This window comes from Pongo pygmaeus, chromosome 22 (assembly GCF_028885625.2).
Source record: "Pongo pygmaeus isolate AG05252 chromosome 22, NHGRI_mPonPyg2-v2.0_pri, whole genome shotgun sequence".
Classification (NCBI taxonomy): domain Eukaryota; kingdom Metazoa; phylum Chordata; class Mammalia; order Primates; family Hominidae; genus Pongo; species Pongo pygmaeus.
Window position 1 is genome coordinate 35,916,186 of NC_072395.2, and position 24,595 is coordinate 35,940,780.

Consider the following 24,595-nt stretch of genomic DNA (forward strand, 5'->3'; position numbering starts at 1 on the left):
TGTGCCTTTGCAGGGTCCAGCACCACTCCAGTCTGCTTTCATAGCTGACATTGAGTGTCAGCAGCTTTTTGAGGTGCGTGGTGAGAGCTGTCAGTTGATCTACCATTCTGGGGTCTAAAAGATGGTGGCCCTCTTCTCACAGCTCCACTAGGCGTTCCTCACTGGGGAAATCTTATGGGGACTCCAACCTAACATTTCCCTTCCACACTGCCCTGGCAGAGGTTCTCCATGGGGGCCCTGCACCTGCAGTGAATTTTTGCCTGAACATCCAGGCATTTCCATATATCCTCTGAAATCTAGGCAGAGGTTCCCAAATCTCAATTCTTGTATTCTGCATACCCACAGGCTCAATAACATGTGGAAGCTGCCAAGGATTGGGGCTTGCACCCTCTGAAGCAACAGCCTGAGCTGTACCTTGGCCCCTTTTAGCCATGACTGGAGCTGAAGCAGTGGGGGTGCAGGGCACCATATCCTGAGGCTGCATAGAGAAGAGAGCCCCCCAAAATAGTTTTCTCTCCTAGGGCTTTGGGCCTGTGATGGAGGGGCTGCCATGAAGGTCTCTTACATGCCCTGGAAACATTTCCCCCATTGTCTTGGTGATAAATACTCGGCTCCTAAGTACTTATGCAGATTTCTGCAGCAGGCTTGAATTTCTCCCCAGAAACATGGATTTTTCTTTTCTATTACATTGTCAGGCTGCAAATTTTTCAAATTCTTATGCTCTGCTTTCTCTTGAATACTTTGCTGCTTAGAAACTTATTCCACCAGATACCCTAAATCATTTCTCTCAAGTTCAAACTTCCACAGATCTCTGGGGCAGTGGCAAAATGCCACCAGTCCCTTTGCATAGCAACAGTGACTTTTACTCCAGTTTCCCACAAGTTTCCCATCTCCATCTGAGATTGCCTCAGCCTGGACTTCATTGCCTGTATCACTATCAGCATTTTGGTCAAAGCCATTCAACAAGTTTCTAGGAAATTCCAAAGTTTCCCACATCTTCCTGTCTTCTGAGCCCTCCAAGTCTCTGGGAATTTCCATACTTCCCCACATTTTCCTGTCTTTTTCTGAGGCCTCCAAACTGTTCCAGCCTCTGCCTGTTACCCAGTTCCAAATTTACTTCCACATTTTTGAGTATCTTATAGTAGCACCCCACTCTTGGTAACAATTTACTGTATTAGGCCATTCTCTTGGTGCTTAAAAACATACTTGAGACTGGGCAATTTATAAAGGGTAGAAGTTTCATTGACTCACACTTCCACATGGTTAGGGAACACACAGGAAACTTACAATTATGGTGGATGGGGAAGAAAACATGTCCTTCTTCACATGGCAGCAGGAGAGAGAAGAATGAGCACCTAATAAAGCAGGAAGCCCCTTATAAAACCATCAGGTCTCATGAGAACTAACTCACTATCATGAGAACAGGATGGGGAAAACTACTCTGATTATTTAATTATTTTCACCTGGTCCCTCCCATAACACGTGGGGATAATAGGAACCATAATTCAAGATGAGATTTGGGTGGGGATACAGCCAAATCATATCACTATACTATGCAAATTCTCCTCTTCTACTTATTGTTGTATTTCAAAGAGCACTGAAAGTCTATGGGTTAGAAGGTGTGTCATTTTGTTTTCCTTTTTAAGGTAAATCAAACAGCTACTGAGACACTATTTACTTGAAATGGAACAGCCTTTGCATGCAGTCTCAACTTCAAAGTTAACAAATAAATATAAATAAAATTTAAAAGCCCTCAAAGATGGATATTTAACTATTAACTAAACATGTTTAATAGTTATCATGGGGGAAAATTCACAATATGTATTATACGTGTAACACATAAACACCCTATATATAATTTCCTTTTTATTGTCATTATTTTCTGGTCAAGTAATCTTCTACCCTCTTTTTAAGACACCACAAGTTAATGATTGATAATTTGGCAGAGACAATACCACTGAGTGTTTTTCAGGTTGTGAATCAGCTTTAAACCTAAGGTATTGCTCTGAACATGTGGCCATTGACCCTGGGGCTTAACCATACCTCAACTATTGCTGAGCTTCAAACACTAGTTCTAGTGACAAATGGAACAAATTCTACAAACTGCTTCACACAAATAATGCTTTTGGATTCCTTGTTGTGCTCACTTGCAGTGCTGAGAGAACCATTTGTCTTCTAATCCTTATGGACAAAAATGCATTAGTCTTTCCACTTCTAATCCAATCCGTGCCATATTTCCTCTTGTGAATAAATGGTTTTGTGGAGTCTCTGTTGGTCATTATAATCCCTGGCTTATGAAAGCTTCTGTGCTATTCAGAACTTCTGTATTCTTCTGCAACCTTCAATATAGCACTTTGTCTGTCTGTAAGTAACAGTTAGATAGTTCAGGATAAAGATGTCTTAATCTTATCATTACTTGACTTTATATAGCTATTTAAACATAATGTAATATGTGCATAACTATATATAAAAAATAAAATGTCAAGGATGTTAAAAACAGATATAATATGTAAATAAAATAAATATCATAATTTTTTAAGAAGAAACATAGTATATGCTTTAAAGATGGACTACTAGGCAATTTGACTCCTGCCTGTGTCCATACACTAAACAATTATAAAATGTATACTCACTGAAAACCTTCACTTAGTACTGTATTTATCAAACCCTATGTACTTTCAAAATTTATACCAATTAACACCCTACAAAATAGTTATTACTATTAACGTCATTTTACAGATGAAAAAGCTGAGAGACTGAGTGATTTTAAACAATAACCTATAACATCATAAAATTTCAGTTTCTCCATTTGCATAGAATATGTGTGTTTAACAAAACTTTTCAATATATCTATATTTTAAATGACATTTTAAAATTCGTGGAAAGCAAGTTCTAATAAATTACAATGTGCATAATATTGTCTTGATCATGGTTTGTGCTCAAAGTAAGTGGTTGATTATTTAAGGAATTCAAGTAGAAAATGTATAGCTATTTTTAAGGACTGTGAAAGATTAGAAAGTTTTTACACTACGAGAAATCTAAGTAGGTATCTTTTCAAAATTGTATGAATTACAGTAGAAGATAAAAGACTCCTGAATCAGATACAAAGAAGAGTTTATTATTATCAACAATCAGCATAGCTAGAGTACTGGCATTTCTGCACCAGTTCCTGAGACCCAGTTTTCATAGGGTAACGTGAAGAGGGATAGTTAACAACCTGCATAAGTGGTAAGCTTCCTTACTGCAGAAAAATCCCGAGTTTATGTATGCCCATTATTTTTAACTGTGCAGTTAGAATGTTTATTTTTTGCTCTTCAGAAGTAGATACTCTATTTTCTAAGGCTCTTATACAAACACTTTTAAAAACATAGTTTGGAAAAAGGTACAAATGTGTCCTCATTTGTGAGATAATGCATAAATGTAAGAAACCACCAAGAATTTTCTCCCTAAGATTCTTTTTAAAATTATTTACCCTATACTGCCCTGATTTGGGTAGTGTATATTTTTTAGATAGTCAAATATTTTTATCAGTTTTCAAAGTAGATGTCCCCTAGTCACTACCTACCTACCTGTGAACCTGTCTCTACAGCAGTAGAAGTATGAATGGTACATCTATTCAAACAAGAGAAATGACATAAAAAACTACATTGATTGGATATCTTGTGTGTCATTCTCTAGGTCCCATGCTGGTTTTAAGCATAACCATATCAGCTTAATATAAAACCATGGACTTCCTAAAATTAGAGAACTTAAAGGAGACGAAGCTACATGAAAGAGACCCTGGATTATTAACTACGCGTAGCTTTAGTGAAGGTTGGATAGAAAACAACTATTGCTAAAAGCCTAAGTCAACAGGATTGATATACAGGTTGTTTACAGAAGCTATGTATACTGCATATCAATCCATTGTCTTGAAAACATTATACTCAAATGAATTTAGTTGAAAGAATATACTTATAAGTATGTCACCGTTAAGGAAACCAACAACAGATGGCACAACACCCAGAGACTAGTACCAGCATTAATCCACTACTCCCCTTAGGTCTAGAGTATCAAAATAAACGAGATAAATAATATTGCAGCCCTATATTTTTCATCTTTCGTGGTTTCACCACTTGTTTCTATGTTACTAGGCAGTTCATCTTACTAGAAAAGTGGGGTCTACCTTTCAGGCCTTTAATTTTTAGTTTGGCCATGTGATTTGCTTCGACCAGTTGTTAGCCCACGTGATGCATGCAGAAATCTAAAGCACATTTGAGTGTTTGAACTTTCAGATTTGCTCTTCTGCCATCACTGTGAGAGTATTCCTGAGCCAGCCAGCTGGAGGGAAAAACAGGAGGAGCAGGGCTGAGTTGCACCAGTCATATACGCGTGGCCATCTTGTATCATCTTTAATGCTATTTCATCTAAGTCTGAAAGTGGAGAAGTCTTGAGAAAAGGGAATTGTGCAAAGAGAGATAAGAAACATGGAAACTGAGGGAATCTAAAAAGGTAAACAAGAATTTTGTCCCAAGAGAGATTCTTAGTTAAAGACAATTTGTATATTTATGTCCGATATTTTCTCCCATATTGTCATTACTGAAAAGTTCTATATCATATCTTAGGAATACTCAACTGTTTTTGCTTCAATCTTTCAAAAATGGCATGCCATTAATTAGTCAATTCAAATTCTTCACTTAAGGAAAGTAGAAAACAGAGAAAGTTATTTACAACTTAGTCACAATCACAATCACAAGATGACAGAAGCAATCAGCTGATTCTGTCATCTTCTGGGTGGTAGCACTTTTCCTGTGAGGTCTTTATCTTGGAATCAACAGTATCTATTTCTGAATTCCAAAGAATAAGATAATTAAATGTACCTTTAATTCAAATAAAAGATAAACTGTTTTTTAATCATCGTTTAGTAAACTAAATTTCTTTGAATGAACTATGGTTTATTTATATTGAAATATGTACAAAGGTTAAATATGTGATGTTTGCATATTAATCATCTATTATTTTGTAACTTTTCTATTATAAGAAATAAGATCTTGCTCTTAGTTGTCTATGCATTTGAAGTCTGTGCAACTTCCTTCTTTAATATTGTTTATTATTTAAAATTAAATATAAAATAAATATAAAAATTATAATATTATTTAAAAATAATTTTATTATTTAATAATAAAATTAATACAGGCCAGGTGCGGTGGCTCACGTCTGCAATCAGAGCACTTTGGGAGGCCAAGGCGCAAGGTCAGGAGTTCAAGACCAGCCTGGCCAACATAGTGAAACCCCATCGCTACTAAAAATACAAAAAATTAGCCGGGTATGGTAGCAGGTACCTGTAATCCCAGCTACACAGGAGGCTGAGGCAGGAGAATAGCTTGAACCAAGAGGTGGAGGTTGCAGTGAACCGAGATCGTGCCACTGCACTCCAGCCTCGGCAACAGTGCGAGACTCCGTCTCAAAAAACAAAACAAAAAAATACTGGACAAAAGATAATGTACAATAGCAGTCCCTTGACCTTATGTTTTAAATAAAAAATAGAAGATTGTAGCTTAGCTAGGGAAACAGTATAATTGCAAGGTAGCAAGTGCGTCAGCTCAGCCTTCACATTCTCTGGTCATAGAATACAGATTGCCAAATTTTAAATTTAATCTGGGAATGTACCTTGAACAACTGTGAACAACTATCTTGGAATGTGCCTTGCAGATAAACCCCTTTATTCAAGGGATGCTAGTCTACTGGCCTATGTCCATAATTTAATGGATTTTGCTCCTCTGTTTCTCCAGACCCACACAGATGTTCTATTTCTTCACTATTTAAAAGTCTTTTTTGTTGGACTCCACATTTCTGTGATTGTAATGGGAAATACAGCTGTCTTCTGGTTCAACCCATCAGACTCTAATCACAGTTTTAATAACAAAAATATATGTAACCATATTACATATATAGGTAACCAAATGGTTACTAACATGTAACCATTATTGGTGCTATTGTGAAAATCACATGTCAAAATAACTTACTATCACTTCAAAATACTCCATAGACAGAGTAATTTGAAAAGTAAGTCTATTTTGTTATAATGAGTCAGCCACAAATACTGAGTTAGCTTAGCACTAAAAAATGGGATAGTCTTGATTACATTCCTTCCATAGTGTAGTGTATACATCTGTATGTATATTGTCTGTTTTCTTCATACCTTTTGTGTCATAAGCACAAGGGACAATAGGAATTTGATGATTTCATGACCTGATCTAAGCCATTATGATTATATTGAACCATGCCTTGCAAAAATTAATGTTGAAAAATAAGATCATTTATGAGACGAAACTATGATGTAGCTTTGAAAATACAAAGCAATTTTATAAGTTCAGTATAGTTTTTAAAAAGTAATTTTACACTCAAGAGATCTGAATCTTTCTAATTGTAAAGTGAGTAAAGGAGCAAAAATAAAACATGTTCACATTCTTTTGAAGAAACCTCCACAATAGACCATTGCATACAATGATTCCTTAGCCAAAGGCAAATTTCTTCGAATTTCTTCCTTTGGCCTCTACAATATACATAACACATACACATTGCCAGATTTTAAAAAAATTAGGAAGGACTAAAGGAATTAAATAATTAAGTTATTTAAATATATATATATATAGCAACAAAGGCTATCATATCATTATAAACTGAATATTATAAAATGAATATTAAAAGTTAATACAATTCCTGTTTATTTTAAAGTCATAAGACATACACCTAGAAAACATGTGCATCAAAAGAAATTCAAGATGAAATTTACAACTCTCAAAAGTAATGAAAACCATGATGGTTTATGATAAAACTATTCATAAAAGCCAAGTTTCACTCAGTTTATAAACTAAAGTGTCTTCATAATCAAACAGAAAAATTAAAGTAGTTTTATATTCAAATTAAGATGTTAGAGAAAAAAATTCCCAATTAGCTGAAAGTAATTTAGAAAATTTAAGTGAAGATTTAAAGTAAAATTAATAGATCAGAGAAATGAAGATTAAAATATATATGAATGCCATATTTGCCATATTTTGAGCACCCAGTAATTGTTTCTGGTTCCTAATGAAACAAGAGAGTTCCCTGACCCCCTTGCAGGACTTGTGACCAAGGTGTGGCTCCTTTGCTTATCTGTCATTAACTCAAACCCCTTATAGAAGGGGAAGCATGCAGAGGGGCAGGTGCAGGAGCCAGGGAGCAATCTTCTGGGTTCTGGCCCCACTATAGCATCTAGGGGTGTGTTACAATTAATGCCGTTTTAGCAGTTGCTGTCAGAGGATGGCTAGGAATTAAACCAGCTCAGTGGAGAGTCAGGGTGACAGCCTTAACATCCTGCCCTCTTGGTACCGGGGTCCTTGTCTGGCATCCAGGAAGAATCAAGTCACTCGGACTTGAAGGATGGTGAATGTGGGGATTTTATTGAGTGGTGGAGGCAGCTCTCAGTGGGATGGATGGGGAGCTGGAGAGGAGATGGAGTGGGAAGATGATCTTGCCTGGAGTTCAGTCATCCCACAGCTGAGGTCCTCTCCAACCGTCCCCAGCCAAACTCCTCCTGATGTCCAGGCACACCTCCTTTTCTCTCCTTCTCTGATGTGCTGCTCTGCCACTCTGCCGCTCCTCTACTCCTCTGTTTGTGGAGCTTGGGGTTTATATGGGCACAGGATAAGGGCATGGCGGGCCGGAATGGTCTGGGAAAAGGCAATATTTGAGCGTGAAAACAGGAATGTCTGTTCCCATTTAGGGCCACAGGTTTCCAAGCTTGATGGTGGGGTTTTTCCTGGGCACCACCCTTTTCTACCCAGTATTTCCCTGTGTCCTGTCTGTACCACTACCATTTCCTTTTTGTTTTTCTCCTTTGTGTGTGTGTGTGTGTGTGTCCATGTTTATTCTTTACTTTCGTCCTAATTTTTTCCTTTTTCTAATCATGCAAACTCCTGGAAAATTACTTAAAATTATAATTCAGGGATATGTCAAAATAAAAAAAAATTAACAATGTAGTTTGAGGATAAAAGTGTCAGTGATGAGAATGAAAGTTCTGTAAGCATAGAAATTATTTAAAATGAATGAGGAAATTCAAGTATAATATGTAATTAAGATTATTACCATCTCACTGAAAGCGTTTGTAATATGTAATTATCAAAAAATTAAGAATAGTTACTGGGAAAAAATATAGAGCATTACAGAGAAAAAAATACAAGATGCACATATCCTAAATTTACACTATAGAAAAATGAAAAGAAGAAATTCTACAAAATCTAAAAAAGAAAAAAAGTTTGTGCTTTTGTTTATGGAAACAAAAGTAAATAAAGAACACTTTCATGTTGTATTAGTCTTCTAGTGTTTCATAACAGATTGTCACAAAGCTAATGGCTTAAAGTAACGCATAGTTTTTTAAACTTCCATTTCCATTTCATAATTGAAAACAAGAGGTGCTCTTTGCAGTCCTCTAAATAGACTCTATTACAGCATGGTGAGCTTACCTTTTTACCAAAGGTAAATTTGGTCACAGACTCCTTCCATATTCAAGGGCAAGGATTTATACAGGCCTTGAATATGGGGACAACTCTAAGATCTATCCAATATACCTAGTAAATAAATACCCTTGGATTGGGTTAAACAATCCAATACTATAAAATTTTCTGAGGATTGACAAAGAAATAGTATTTAAATAAAAGAAGAAAAATGTGTTCTGATATTGTGTTAGTAAAATAGCATTAAACACAAAAGGCATAAAAAAGGGGGGAAATCACGAAGTGGGCTACACACTGCGAGACTGAACTGGCTGTTAGAAAAATAGAAGTACGTCAGAAATAAAATAGGGTTCATTTTAACTCATGAATTCGAATCTCCATTTATATGTCACTTCCTAAATATTGTATCTTCTATCACTTGATCCTCTAGCTTTTCTAGTTCTTCTTTTTGATATGTCCATTATACATATAATTAGTTGATTAATATTTGTATTCTAGCCTTAACTGCAGTTCCATGACAGGAGGTATTCAAACAGTCACTATTATCCAGAAATATATCTAGTATGTAACAAAAGCTTAATAAACCTTTAGCAAATTAAAATTAAAACAGGCTGGGCGCAGTGGTTCACTCCTGTAATCCCAGCAGTTTGGGAGGCCAAGGAGGGCAGATCACAAGGTCAGGAGTTCAAGACCAGCCTGGCCAATATGATGAAACCCTGTCTCTACTAAAAATACAAAAATCATCCAGGTGTGGTGGCAGGTGCCTGTAGTCCCAGCTACTTGGGAGGCTGAGGCAGAAGAATCACTTGAACCCAGGAGGCGGAGGTTGTAGTGGGCCAAGATCGTGCCACTGCACTCCAGCCTGGGTGACAGACAGAGACTCAGTCTGGGGAAAAAAAATATTAAACAGATCACAGAATGAAATACAGTGAGAGGAAATAATTAGAATATCAAAAAATAAGCTATTGAGGCTCTTCTTAATAAACTTAGTACTAATGAAAATAAACATTATTGCTATAAGTAGAATTTCAGACATTTTTAGTTTAATAAATATAAGAAAACAAAAGAATTTGAACTAATATATTTCAGGAGAGTTTGATTAAAGCTATTATATTAAAGTTAGGCTGGAAATTTCAGATGATCAAACATGTATTTTTTCTTTAATCAAGGCTTTCTAGCTGCCTCTACTCTATTTATTCAATATATATTTGCACATTCTTAAGATACCTTCAATTAAGCTTATAAAAATATGAATTTACATTTGCAGCATGATTTACTTTTCAGGATTGATCTTCAAAAATTTGTACAAATTTAATATCTTATAAACATTGCATTTTTTTCTAACACTGCCAAAATATAATTGATATCATGAAAACTTCATTTAAATTACTCAAATATGTCAACAGGCAAAAATATATTTAGTAACCACTACATGTATAGAGAATAAAAATTCCAGTTTGGATGTGATGTTATATATCAGTATGTAAAACCATGCTTTAAACAGACCATTTTGTTCTTTAAAAAAATTATCTGTAGTTTTCTCTGTGGAACCTATAATATTAGAGAAAATTTCTCATAAAAGGAAAAAGGGGAGGAAGTAAAAAGGAAGAAAAGAAGGAAGGAAGAAATTAAGGAAAACAAAAGGGAAAAAGGAAAAAACAGGTAACAAAAGAAAGAAAAAACACAAGTATCCTACACAAGTATACAGCTCATTGTACTCTAGTGAGATGAGTGAATTATAGATACAAGAACTTAATAATAATTTTTGGTGTTTATTTGAAAAGCAAATGCTGCCTTTCTCTATATCAGCTTATGCTGGATATCTTATTATCCTAATCAAAAGTCAGTATAACAGAAGAGTAGAAAGGAGTACTGAAATGTGATTGAGATAAAAATTATTTAAATGTAAATAAATAATAATTAGGGTGTAGTGAATGAAGAATGAGGTGAATGAAGAAAGGAGCATTAAAAAGAATAAAATGTGGGCCAGGCGCGCTGGCTCACGCCTGTAATCCCAGCACTTTGGGAGGCTGAGGCGGGTGGATCACGAGGTCAGGAGATCGAGACCATCCTGGCTAGCATAATGAAACCCCGTCTCTATTAAAAATACAAAAGAATTAGCCGGGCGCGCTGGCGGGTGCCTGTAGTCCCAGCTACTCGGATGCTGAGGCAGGAGAATGGCGTGAACCCGGGAGGCGGAGCTTGCGGTGAACCGACATCGCACCACTGCCCTCCAGCCTGGGCGACAGAGCGAGACTCCGTCTCAAAAATAAATAAATAAATAAATAATAAAAAATAAAGAATATAATATGATGAATATAACTCGTTGAAATATAACTCGAATTCTCAAATAGCGTTAATATAGCAAAAAAGTCAAAATACAATAGAATGCACAATAGTTTCAAATTAAGACTGAGTTGATTGAAGACAGTGAAAGAAATGTGGAGAGCAGTAAGAGAAATTAAAGAATAAGAGAAATAAAGAATGAAGGAAATGAAAGCACACATCATGAAGGAAGAAAGGAAAAGGGAAGTAAAATACAGCAATGACATTAAAAATATTAATGAAGAAAATATGGGTATGTCATAATGGAAAAAAAATTAGAAAGAACAATCTGAAAAATATTGATGCCTCTGTAAGGAAGCATGAAATGGAGAGTTGGAATATTGTAAAGGTCTTTTTATCTCCTTCTTGTTACTTAGGCTGAGTGTTGCAGAGTCCTAACTGAAGGCAGTTGACTTCCCCAAGACAATGAGACATCTTGGAAAGGCCGACTCTGACCGGCAGTGACCATATATCAGTTCCATATGACAGAATGTCTCCTTCCAGTGGATGTTGATAACCTTGTCATCTGTTGCCTAAATGACCTTGTCTGTTGTCCATTAGTTTGATCTATCCAGAGGGGGAACAAATCACTCTCCTAGATGCACAATCATTCTCCTGGTAAATGTATTAGGCTTACCAAAGAAACGTACAAAATCCCATCTCAGAATGGTTAGTTTTCCAAGCTGAACTACATCATGAAGTAAACCTGAAGATCAAAAAAGTGATCAAAATTACTTTTTTTTTTTTGAGACGGAGTCTCCCTCTGTTGCCCAGGCTGGAGTGCTGTGGCGCGATCTCAGCTAACTCCAAGCTCTGCCTCCTGGATTCACGCCATTCTCCTGCCTCAGCCTCCCAACTCAGCGGATATTACCACAGGTCTTGACATAACTCAGCCTTTGGAGGCATCACTCAGGATGGTAACAGACATGGCTAGCCTTGGAGATACTTCTCATTTTAAAATCGCTTGCCAGCTTGTGGAATGGAACTTACACCATCAGCTCTCCTGACTCTCAGGTCTTCAGACACAGGCTAGAACTGTACATTGTTTCTCTAGCTTGTCAACTGCAGATCCTGGGACTTCTCAGCCTCCAAAATCATATGAGCCAATGCTTTATCACAAATAAATGCATGTGTGTGTTTGTGTATATATATATTTATTTATATCCTACTAGTTACATTTCTTTGGAGAACCCTAACATATGCTAATATATTATGGATACCAAAAGACTTCTTTCAAGGCATGTTATATTCAAATATAAATAAAAAATCTTTAAATATACCTTTACCTTTGATATCTTGGGAAGTTCCTTAGATCAGAAGACGTTTTCTTGAAAGTCAAAGTAATTACACATCTTGCAGATGCTAGATCATGGTTGATGCATCAGTCTGGATACAGAAACTTGCTTGTCTGTTATTACCAAAAATAAATAAATAAATAAAAACCTCAGCATCTTCTGTCAGGTTATAAATGTCACCTTGTGATAACATTGCCCCTTCCTTTGCAGGAGCCCTTCTGCGTTTGTACATTGTTTCACACACAATACAAAATGTCATAGGCCTGACTGGATTATCAGCTCATATAAAATATAGTAATATTTTATACTATATATAGTTAATATAGTATATTAATAACTAGCACTTATTTTGTGTGTTTCTTTTTTCTTTGTCCCATTAATGTGCTGAAGTGATTAAAAATATTATTACGATGTGTCATCAACTTTATAAGAATTACTTATAAGCCTAGGCCTCAAATTATCCTTTTCTGTATGACAATTTCCATGTAAAAATCCCAAATATAATTGTAGGACAAACTTCATTAAGCAATACAATAAATATTCAGAATAATTCAATAGTCAAATCTCATAACAACAAAGAAACTTTACCATACATTTTACCTCTGACTTACATAATTCACATTGATAAGAACACCAAATGTCATTGGAACAGCTGAACTGGAACACAGAAAATGCTTCATTTGTGTAAAAATGCCCTTTTCTCTTGCACCATTTTAATCCGTTCTGTTCATTAAGTTAGTCAGCAGCCTATAAAAATAGGTTAGGGTAAGTTATTCCAGAAGGAGGGAGTAACATCAGTTCCCTGCAATCCCATGTTCAGTGATTATCAATGGTCGTTACTATCTAATGTAGAACTGACTCAATCAAGTAAACATGGTCATATTGAATACTGATATACAGGGCTGGAAAACCATGAAAGAACTTGCTGATGGGATTTCTCAATCGCTGTCATTGTGCACTAATGTAGAAATCAATAATTGATTTATTTTATCATCTTATCTTTTATAACCCTCAGTGTTACCTCACAGAATTCTGGTTGGATAAATCTTGTTGTAGACTTAAATAACATATCTAAAATTTGAGTATGATTTTAAATATTCGTTCTAATTTTCATTTCACATATGCAATATAAATTTAACAACTTCTCAGAATCCTTAATAAGAAAATATTGACACATCATGTGTTATAATAAATTATGTAATTACTTCTAATATCTCATTTATTCAAATGAAAAGTTTACCCTAAATGTGGTCAATAAGATCATGGTTCTGTGAATTATGTGTTTCTGTAAAGGAAAAAAAAAGTTTTCTAATTCTATATTTTGAAGAATTATTCATGGATGCCACAATATAATATTTGAAATTTGATTTGAAATAATCATTGGGGCATTGAAGTGATATCAAGCACAATTTCAATAAATTGATACTTTCTGAAGGGGCTAAAGAGGTTTACATATAATTTATCTATTTTATAGATATTTTGCCATCACTTCATAATAAGAGCAAAAACAAACAAAACAAAAATGATGTGGTTAGTTTACCATCCAGTAGAGCAACATTAATTCTCAGCTAATGTCTCAAACTACAAGATATTGACATTAAATAATAAAATTTTATACGTCTATTTTTCCATTTTATTAGTAGCAAACTTTTTGTTAAAAATCTTAAACAAAGCAATATAAGAAAGTACCTAAACATATACGTTCTCCATGTAACAATTTGCCACTAAAATGTATCTTCTTAGTAGAATATATGTTCAAAATTAAAACACTCTTTTTCTTTCACCTTTTTAACCCTGTTTTGAAAATGAGTTACGTAAAGGTAATTGGAATGGCTAAACTGTGTCCCCAGCATTTGTATGTTGAAATCCTCACCTCTAGTATATTAGAATGTGACTGTATTGGAAGATACGGCCTTTAAAGAGGTAATTAAGTTACAATAGGGTCATTAGGGTGGGCTCTAATATAATAAGTCTGGTTTCCATACAAGAGGAGGAGATTAGGACACAGACAGCGAAACATCAGAAGTGCACACAGAGATTATCTGATTACATGGTGAAGTCTGCCTTCTGCAAGCCAAGGAGAGAGGTCTCAGGTGAAACCAAATCTGTCACCATCTTGATCGTAGACTTCCTGCCTCCAGAACAATGAGAAAATCAATTTCTGTTGTTTAAGCCACACAACCTGGGGTATTTTATTATGACATTTAGAGCAAACAAACACAGTAACTTTTCCTAAATTTTTTTCTCCTTCACATAATTACCTTTTCTATTAATATGTGTAGTTGTCTGCTAGGACTACTATAACAAAATACCTGAGACTAGGTGATGTAAATAACAGAAATTTATTTTTTTACAGTTCTTGAGGCTGGAAGTCAAAGTTAAGGTATCGGCAGGTTTATTTTCTCCTGAAGTCTCTCTTCTTGTCTTGCAGAAAGCATCTGCCAGATGTGTCCTCAGAGGATCTTTTGTTTGTGTGCGCATCTCTGGTGTCTCTTTCTCTTCCTATAAAAACACTAGTAATATTGAATTAGGGCTTCACCCTTAGGACCCCATTTAAGTTTGCTTACCTTGTTAAAGGCCATATATCTAAATATAGTCACTTTAGGTTAGGGCTTCAACTTATGAATTTGGGAGTTAGCACAATTGAATCCACAAAATATGCATATGCAATGGGCACTTTATATGTTTATTTGATTATAAACGTACATTTTTGTATTCAGGAAATGAGAGATGGTCAAAAATTTGCATAAAAATGCCTGATTATTACTATTCCTCCAAAATCTTTTTACTGTATTATGAATAACCATTCTGTAGATAGACTTCATTCTACTGTCATTTCAAAATGCAGTGCCAGCTTTTTTAACTCTCCTCAACATAATATCTGCCTTTTATAAGATTCAAAACCATTAATATCATGTCTTTATTATATGATGGATATTTTGTAGTCCCTCTTTCTGACAGTACCCCTCCACTCGCTATGAACATTTTTGTTTTTTAACTGTAAAAAAAAATTAAGCATGAATTTTATTGAAAAGTGCCTCCCATTTGAGTCTAATGAGCTGTGAAATATAGTTTGGATACAAGGACGAAGATAAATAGTTTTCATTTGTAGCCTACAGAAAATAATTTGTTCTGCTCTGGGAACTAGTAAGTCTAAAAAACACCCTGACATAAATTCTCTCTTCTTTTAATAACAATGAGCATTTAAGTGGATGGGTGAATTCCTTTGGACTCCATGTGATTTATCAGAACAAATCTTATTAAAAATGTAATGGTTCAGACAATATTTAATAGTAGTCATTCATTTATGATTAAACACTGTATCTAGGATAGGCTTTTAAAATGAAAACAAAATGTAAACATCATTCATAAATAATTGCTGAATCTTGAATATTTATTCTCTCAATTATTATTACGTATATTTCTTTGTTCTTTAATTTTAAACTGAGAGAATATGTTTAATTACTCTGTGGAAAGGTAGGCCTATAAAGTTTTAGTGTTGAGCCCTTCTTATTATACCCTACAATTGGCTTGTTTAGTTTAAAATTGATGTGAAAATAAGATGTTGCCACGACAGGTGTTTATTAAAGGTGAAATGACTGGGAGGTATCCTTGCATTATTAACATTAACTATACTGATCTAATCATATTACTAATTCTTACACATATTTTTACTTATTTATTTTACAACAATATGTTCAAATCATAAAGACATAGTTAATATGACTATATTTAGGAAAATATACTAATATAACTTCTACTCATAAAGTTTTGAATTTTTAATGACTTTAGTTAATGCTTCCATCATCTCTCAATTTGACCACCGCAAAACTTTATGAGATCCACATATATATGTCAGTAATCAACCTTGCAGCCAGAACATATTCTTAAATACATTGCTTTCTAATATAAAACATACTTTTTACTCTTCTTAAAACAATAAAAATGAACTTGATCTGCCTACCCTTCATCAGGCATTCCCTCTGCCTTTCTACACTTCTCTTTAACCTGCCATTTTAAGTTACTCCCATTAACCTCAGTGTCTTTGCACAGCTGATTGCTAACAGAACATCTACATGTACTTTTTCCATTCGTATCTTAATATTTACATTCCAGATATAATCTGTACAGATTGTATATTGTAATATAAATGTGAATTATTCAGAGACATTTTAAGACATTTTGTTTCTTTCCCCCAAACTTCCAGGAACCTCATTTTTCTGTCTTCCTTTATAATAATATATTCAAATAAGTGTTTAATGTCTACATCTTCCCTAGCTTTTAATTTCTATGAACATAAGGAGTAAGTCTTTTTGTTCATATTATATTCCACATGCATAAAAATTCTAAAAATGGGCGGTCAAGGCAGGTGGATCGTTTGAGCTCAGGAGTCCCAGACCAGCCTGGGCAATGTAATAAAACCCCATCTCTGCAAAAATACAAAAGAAATTAGCCAGGCATGTTGGCGTGCACCTGTAGTCCCAGCTACTTGAGAAGCTGAGGTGGGAAGATCACCCAATCCTGGGAGCTCAAGACTGAGGTGAGCCGAGCCATAATCATGCCACTGCACTCCAGCACAGGTGACAGACTAAGACCTTGTCTAAAAAAAATCTTAAAATATTAGTTACTCAGTGAATGTTTATTAAATAAATGAATAAAAGCAGGAGAAGAGGATACTTTGGGAACAATAGACTCAGTGTTTCCAAGATTGGCTCCTCCATAAAAACAATGTAATGAGAACATTAGCAAAACATCGAAAACAAATTTAAAATAAACTGTTTTCAAGACTCTAAAATTAACCAAAAATTTGCAAAATTTCCGGAGCACTTATTCAAGAAAAATAGTGAATCTCAATGAGAACAGTGAGCTTCTTGGTAGCTTACATTGCCTCATTTACATCACACTCTTCATAGTGGTACCCTCAAAAATCAATAACCTCAGCCTGGCGTGGAGGCTCACGCCTATAATCCCAGCACTTTGCGAGTCAGAGGTGGGAGAATCACAAGGTGAGGAGATGGAGACAATCTTTGCTAACATGGTGAAACCCTGTCTCTACTGAAAATACAAAAATTAGCTGGGTGTGGTGGCACACACCTGTAATCTCAGTTACTTGGGCTGCAACAGGAGAATCAATTGAACCTGGGACGCAGAGGTTGCTGTGAGCCAAGATCATGCCTCTGCAATCCAGCCTGGCCACAGAGTGAGACCCCATATCAAAAATATAATAATAATAATAATTCCCTCACAACCAATGTACTTGTAAAAACCGCCACTGTAGTACCACTTAGAGGGGTCCAACAAGTTTGGAGCTCCTAAAAGCCCCATGTCCAGAAAATTCTCTTTATCTGACTAGACTCACAGTCCTATCAATACAAATAGCCATAAACCCAGGCTGATATGGTTTGGCTCTGTGTCCCCACCCAAATCTCATGTTGAATTGTAATAATCCCCACGTGGCTAGGGTAGGACCAGGTTGAGATAATTGAATCATTGGGGCAGTTTCCCCCATGCTGATCTCGTGATAGTGAATGAGTTCCCATGAGATCTGATGGTTTTATAAGGGGCTAGCCCCCTCATTCAGCACTCATTCTCTCTCCTGCTGCCCTGTCAATAGGTGCCTTCTGCCGTGATTACAAGTTTCCTGAGACCTTCCCAGCCATACAGAACTGTGAGTCAATTAAACCTCATTTCTTTATAAATTACCCAGTCTTGGGCAATTCTTTATAGCAGTGTGAGCACATATTAATACAGTAAATTTTACCAAGGGAGTGGGGCACTGCTAGAAGGATACCTGAAAATCAGGAAGCAACTTTGCAACTACAAAATGGGCAGAGGTTGGAATAGTTTGGAGGGCTCAGAAGAAGACAAGAAAAAGTGGGAAGATTTGGAACGTCATACAGACTTGGAAGGCTCCAAAGACAGGAAGATATAGAAAAGTTTGGAACTTCCTAGAGACTTATTGAATGGCTTTCACTAAAATGCTGATAATGATATCGACAATAAAGTCTAGGCTGAGGTGGTCTTACATAGAGATGAGGAAGTTGTTGGGGACTAGAGTAAAGGTCACTTTTGCTATGCTTAAGCAAAGTGACTTGTGGCCTTTTGCCCCTGCCCTTGAGTTCTATGGAATTTTGAACTTGAGAGAGAGATGGTTTAGGGTATCTGGTGGAAGAAATTTCGAAGCAGCAAAGCATTCAAGAGGTGACACAGCATAAAAGTTTGGAAAATTTGCACCTTGACAATGTGGTAGAAAACAAAGTCTCATTTTCTGGGGAGAAATTCAAGCTAACTGCGGAAATTTGCGTAAGTAATGAGGAGAAAAATGCCCATTGCCAAAACAATGGGGAAAATGCCCCCAGGACATGTCAGAGACCTCCGTGGTAGTGCCTCCCATCACAGGCCAAGAGGCCCAGGAGGGAAAAATGGTTTCCTGTGCAAAGTCCCGAGCCCCTGCTGTGTGAAGCCTGAGGACTTGGTGCCCTGCGTCCCAGCCACTTCAGCATGGCTAAAAGGGGTCAAGGTACAGCTCAGCCTGTTGCTTCAGAGGATGCAAGCCCCAAGCCTTGTCAGTTTACATGTCGTATTGAGCCTAGGTGTGCACAGACATCCAGAATTGAGGTTTGGGAATCTCCTCCTAGATTTCAGAGGATGCATCGAAACACCTGGATGTCCAGGCAGAAGTTTGCTGCCGGGTAGGGCTCTCATAGAGAACCTCTGCTAGGGCAATGTGGAAGGGAAGTGTGGGGTTGGAGTCCCACTATAAAGTCCTCACTGGGACACTGCCCAGTGGAGCTGTGAGAGGATCACAGTCCTCCAGACCCCAGAATGGTACGTAAACTGACAGCTTGCACTGTGTGCCTAGAAAAGCCACAGATACTCAATAACAGCCTGTGAAAGCAGCCTGGAGTGGTGCTATATACTGTAAAGCCACAGAGACAGAGCTCCCCAAGGCCATGGGAGCCTATCTCTTGCATCAGTGCAGCCTGGATGTGAGATATAGAATCAAAGGAGACCATTTTGCAGCTTTAAGATTTGGCTGCCCTACTGGATTTCAGACTTTCATGGAGTCTGTAGCCCTTTTGTTTTGTCCAATTTCTCCCATTTGAAATGGATGTATTTACCCAATGTCTGTACCACCATTGTATCTAGGAAGTAACTAACTTGCTTTTGATTTTACAGGCTTATAAGCAGAAGTGACTTGCCTTGTCTCAGATGAGACTTTGAACTTGGACTTTTGGGTTAATGCGGCAATGATTAATACTTTGGGGAACTGTTAGAAGCACATGATTGTGTTTTGAAATGTGAGGACCTGAGATTTGGGAAGGGCCAGGTGCAGAACAGTATGGTTGGGCTCCATGAGAAGAGGGTAACAGTCCTCCAGAACCCAAATCTCATGTTGAATTGTAATAATCCCTATGTGTCAAGGGTGGGCTCAGGTGAAGATAATTGAATAATTGGGGCAATTTCCCCCATGCTGTTCTTATCATGACAGTGAGTGAATTCCCATGAGATCTGATGGTTTTATAAGTGGCTTCCCCCTTCATTTGGCACTCATTCTCTGATTTTAGGTTTCCTGAGGCCTTCCCAGCCATGTAGAACTGTGAGTCAATTAAGTCTCTTTTCTTTATAAATTACCAAGTCTTCGGTATTTCCTCACAGCAGATTGAGAACAGACTAAAAGCAGGCTTTTGTCAAAAATAATTAAGTAGCAATTGTTTAAATTTGAAGCTTCCTGAGGCACCAACACATGCAATACAAGCTAAAGGTTAATCAAATGACTAAAAGCACAGTGTGGACAGTAAGATGTCCATAGAGGGCTTTAAAAAGTTCTGGCATATTCCTGGGAATCTAGAAGTTCACACTCATTTGTAGGGCTGTGCCAAACCTAGAGAAGATCAAAGGAGTGCTAAATATCTGACTTCTGGCTAACTAACTTTTATGTCTGCATAAGTAAGAACTGAGGGCTAAAACAAAGACAAACACTGCCATAGACTTGAAGGTATGCCTTAACACACACACACAGAGTACCCTGGCAAAATCTGGTGGATTTACTTGTTCAAGACATTTGAGAAAACCTCTTCTCACTCATTACCTAAACACTAAGTTAATCAAGAAAAGACTTCAGTGGCCACACACAACAAAGCATACAGAGTTTACAGTCCAGGAAAACTCACCAAACAAACAGCAGCAGAAACAACACACAGCAACAAATCCTGGAGGGGAAAATGGTAATCTGCTTCCCATATAAACACAAATATTTTATAGATGTTCACTTTTCAACAAAAGCTACAAGACATGTAAAAAAGAAGAAAAATATGAAAGTAATGCCCACATGCAGGAAACAAACTAAAGAAAAATAGTTAATAGAAACTGTTCCCTTGGGCTTGGACAAAAATAACGAATAAAATCAAAGAAAAAAAAACAAAAATTGTTTTCAATGAAAGCCAGACATTGAAATCACTAGAAAATTCTTTTAAGTCAGCTACCATAACTATATTAACCGAATAAAGAAAAACCATACCCAAAAAATTAAAATATAAAAACAATATCTCACTAAAAAGAAAATACTTAGACATAAAAATTGTAAATGCACACAAAACTGAAATTCTGGCATGGAAACATACAATAACTAAAATTTAAAAATTCACTATAGTGGAATAATAAAATACTACACATGGCAAAAGAAAGAATCAGTGAGCTTAAAAGATAGGTCAATTGAGATTATTCATTCTGAAAAATAGAAAAAATGAATGAATAAAAATAAACAGAGATTTATAGACCTATGAGACACCATTAAGCATGCCAACATAAGCATAAAGGGAGTTCCAGAAGGAGAAGAAATACAGAATATGTGGTTTTTCATGGCTATTATTTATACAGACTCGGTGGCTTAAAAACAACAGAAATTTGTTCTCTCCTACTTTTAAAGATCAAAGGTCTGAAATAATTTCACTAAAGTGAAATCAACATGTCAGCAGGAAAACACTCCCTATGGAGGCTCCAGAAGATAATCAGTTCCTCCCTCTTGCTTCTTCTCATGGTTTCTGGCATTCTTTGAGTTCCAACTACATCACTTTAATCTCTGCCTCCATTATTCTATTTCTTCCTCCTCTTCTGGTTCTATCAACTCTCCCTCTGCCTCTCTCTTACAAGGATATTTGTCCTTGCATTTAATACCCATCTGTATAATCTAGGATAACATTCCATATCAAGGTCCTTAATTATATCCACAAGTGCTCTCTTTTCCTTACAAGATAACATTTAAAAGTTTCAGGGAGGATGACCTAATTTTGGGTGTATGTTATTCAGCCAACTACACAGCGAAAGAGGAAGAATGAACATTTGAAGAAATATTGATTAAAAACTTTCTGATCTTGATGAAAATGTTAATTTATAAGTACATGAAGCTTAAGAAATTTTAAGTAGTATAAACTTAAAGATACACCTATTCTCCACACCTATTAAACAAATGAAAGCCAAAAAACACAGAATCTTGGAAGTATTAAGAGGGTAGTGACTTATCAAATACAATTGTCTCTTGACAATATTTATAGCAGACCTTGCAAAAGAAATCAAGAAGGCCAGAACATTATATTCAAAGTGATAAAAAACAAGACTGCCAATCAAGAGTTCTATATGAAACAAATAACCCTTCATAAGTGAATAGATAATAAAAAACAGAGGATCTATCATTAGCACACCTGACCTACAAGGAATACTAAAAGAAGTCATTAAGTATGAAATAAAAGGTACTAGACAGCAACTCAAATTTGTACAAAAAACAGTAAGAACTGATAAAGATGTCACTTTTATGGGGTTGTAATGTATACAAATGAAATTTTCTTGATAATAAATCACAAAAGAGAGGGTGATAATGATGTTATATTGGAATACAGTTTAGTACGCTATTACAATTAAGTTGATATTTATCCAAGCTAAATTGCTTTAAATTAAGACGTTAATCCCCAGGATCACATCCAAGAAAATTACTAAAACAAATATAGTAAATGACATCCTAATAAAATTTAAGTGATACCTCAGAAAATAACTATTTAATCCAAAGAAGACAATGATAGAGAAATACAGGAATATAAAATACCTAAGTCATGTAAGAATCTAATAGCAAAATGTCAGGCATAAATTCTACATTATTGGTAATTACATTACATGTAAACAAAGTGAATGTACATATTGTCTGCAAGATTTAAAGACACAATAAGTAGAAAGTACTTATGTACTTTTTAATGGAAAAAAAAGTCATATAACCAGCAATCAGAAGAGTGATTGAGTAGTTATAACACTGAGAAAAAGATTTTCAGACAAAAATTGTTCTTAGAGAAAAAATTGGACATTTTTTACTGATAAAAGTGTAAAACTATTAGGAGAATGTAACAATTATAAACATATATGCACCTAACAACAATGTTCTAAATTACATTTAAAAACCTACAGAATTAATGAGAGAAATATACAATCTCAACCATAATATTTAGACTTAAATATTCTACTATTGACAATACATAGAACGAGGAGGCAGAAAATCAACAAAAATTGGAGGCTTGAATGACACAAAAAAAATCAACAAATTCTAACCAATATCTATGGAATATACTATGTAAAAACAGCAGAATACACATTTTTTTCCATTGTCTATAATATATTTTCTTGGAGAGACTATATGTTCAGCTATAAAATAAACCTCAAAATATTTGAATGGCTTAAATCATACAAAATATATTATCTACACATAATAGAATAAAATTAACAACTAACAACAAAAGTACATTTGGAAAATTTAACAATATGTGCAAATAGTGTGGTGCTCTCCTAAATAACCAATTTAAAAAAAGAAAAAAATCACAAGGGAGATTATCAGATGAATAAATACAAAATCACAATATACCAAAAGTGAAGGCATGCAGACATAGGAGTACCAATGGAAAAATATATATCTGTAAATAACCATATTAAATGAAAAAAGAAAAGATCTCAAATCAATAACCTGAATTACCACCTTAATAAACTAGAAAAAGCACAAAAAATGTAACCCAAAGCAGGCAGAAGAATAAGATAATAAAGCTTACAGTGGAAGTAGATTATTGATAAAGGATAGGAGAAATTAGTGATATCAGAAGTTTATTTCCTGGAAAAGTCAACCAGGATGACAAGACTTTATCTGGACTGATCAGATAGAGAGCATGATGGAGAAAGTACACAAAACATTTAAATAAGCAATAACAAAATTATAAGAAAATACTATAAAAAACTATATTCCATTATATTAAAGTAGACAAATTTCTAAGAAAACATAAACAATCAAAAGTCATTTAAGAAGGAATAGAAAATCCAAATAAATATGCAATAAGTAAGGATGCTGAATTAGTAATCAATTTTCAACCAATGGAATCCCATGCCTAGCCAGCTTCAAAGATGAATTCTATCAAACTTTTAAACATAAATAAACACCAATTCTCCACAAACTTAAGTGAATATAGAAGAGAATTGACTACTTTGTAACTCATTTTATGAGGCCAAAATTACTCTGTTGCCTAAACCAGACAGACTTCACAAGAAATGAAAATTATGCAACATATATATGGATACACACTCCCAAATTATCAAGAAAATACTAGCAAATCAAACTCGGCAATATATGAAAAGAATTGTGCCCTGTGACCACAAATTATGCTAAGAATGCAATGTTAATTTAACATTTAAAAATCAATGAGTGTAATACATTATGTTAATAGAATAAAGGAGAAAAATCATATGATCATCTCTATATTTAAAAACAATATTGGACAAAAACCAACACCATTGCACAATATTTATTAGAAATGACAAATGAGTTCAATAAGGCTGTAGCCACATGATCTATATACAAAAATAAATTACATTACTATATTCTAGCAATTAACAATCCAAAATAAAATTAAGAATACAATTTCATTTCTGTGTAAAATGTCATTAGAATTTTGAAAGGAATTGCATTGACTCTGTAGGTCATTGTGGGTATTTTGGACAGTTTACAGTTGAAAAAAATAAAACCCTTGGGAGTAAATTTTACAAGTCTTGTGGGTGTAAGACTTGTACACTGAGAACTACAAAATATTACTAAAAATATTGAAGCAGACTTAAATATGTGAAAAGTAATCCATGTTTATGTAACAGAAAAAAAAATTTAAATGGCAATAGTTCCCAAATTAATATGCCAAAATTCTTACCAAAATTCCAGTATCTTTTTTTTTGCATAAATATGTGTGTGTGTGTTTGTATTAGTCAGGGTTCTCTAGAGGGACAGAATAGGATATATGTGTGTGTGAAAGGGATTTTATTAAGGAGAATTGACTCACATGATCACAAGGTGAAGTCCCACTACAGGCTGTCTGCAAGTTTAAGAGCAAGGAAGACAGTAGTGGCTCAGTCCAAGTCCCAAAACCTCAGAAGTAGGAAAATGGAGATTGCAGCCTTCAGTCTGTGGCCAAAGGCACGAGAGCCCCT

General features: G+C 35.3%; 1 long non-coding RNA gene across 1 annotated transcript; it reads right to left on the minus strand.

The window, feature by feature from the left end:
* Positions 1 to 1,224: 1,224 nt before the first annotated feature.
* Positions 1,225 to 24,595, minus strand: LOC129022608 (uncharacterized). The gene is made up of 5 exons (XR_008496486.2): positions 24,448 to 24,595; positions 12,706 to 12,841; positions 12,086 to 12,207; positions 4,166 to 4,320; positions 1,225 to 2,362 (listed from the first exon to the last, which is right to left on the minus strand). It is a non-coding gene; the product is annotated as an uncharacterized LOC129022608 (long non-coding RNA).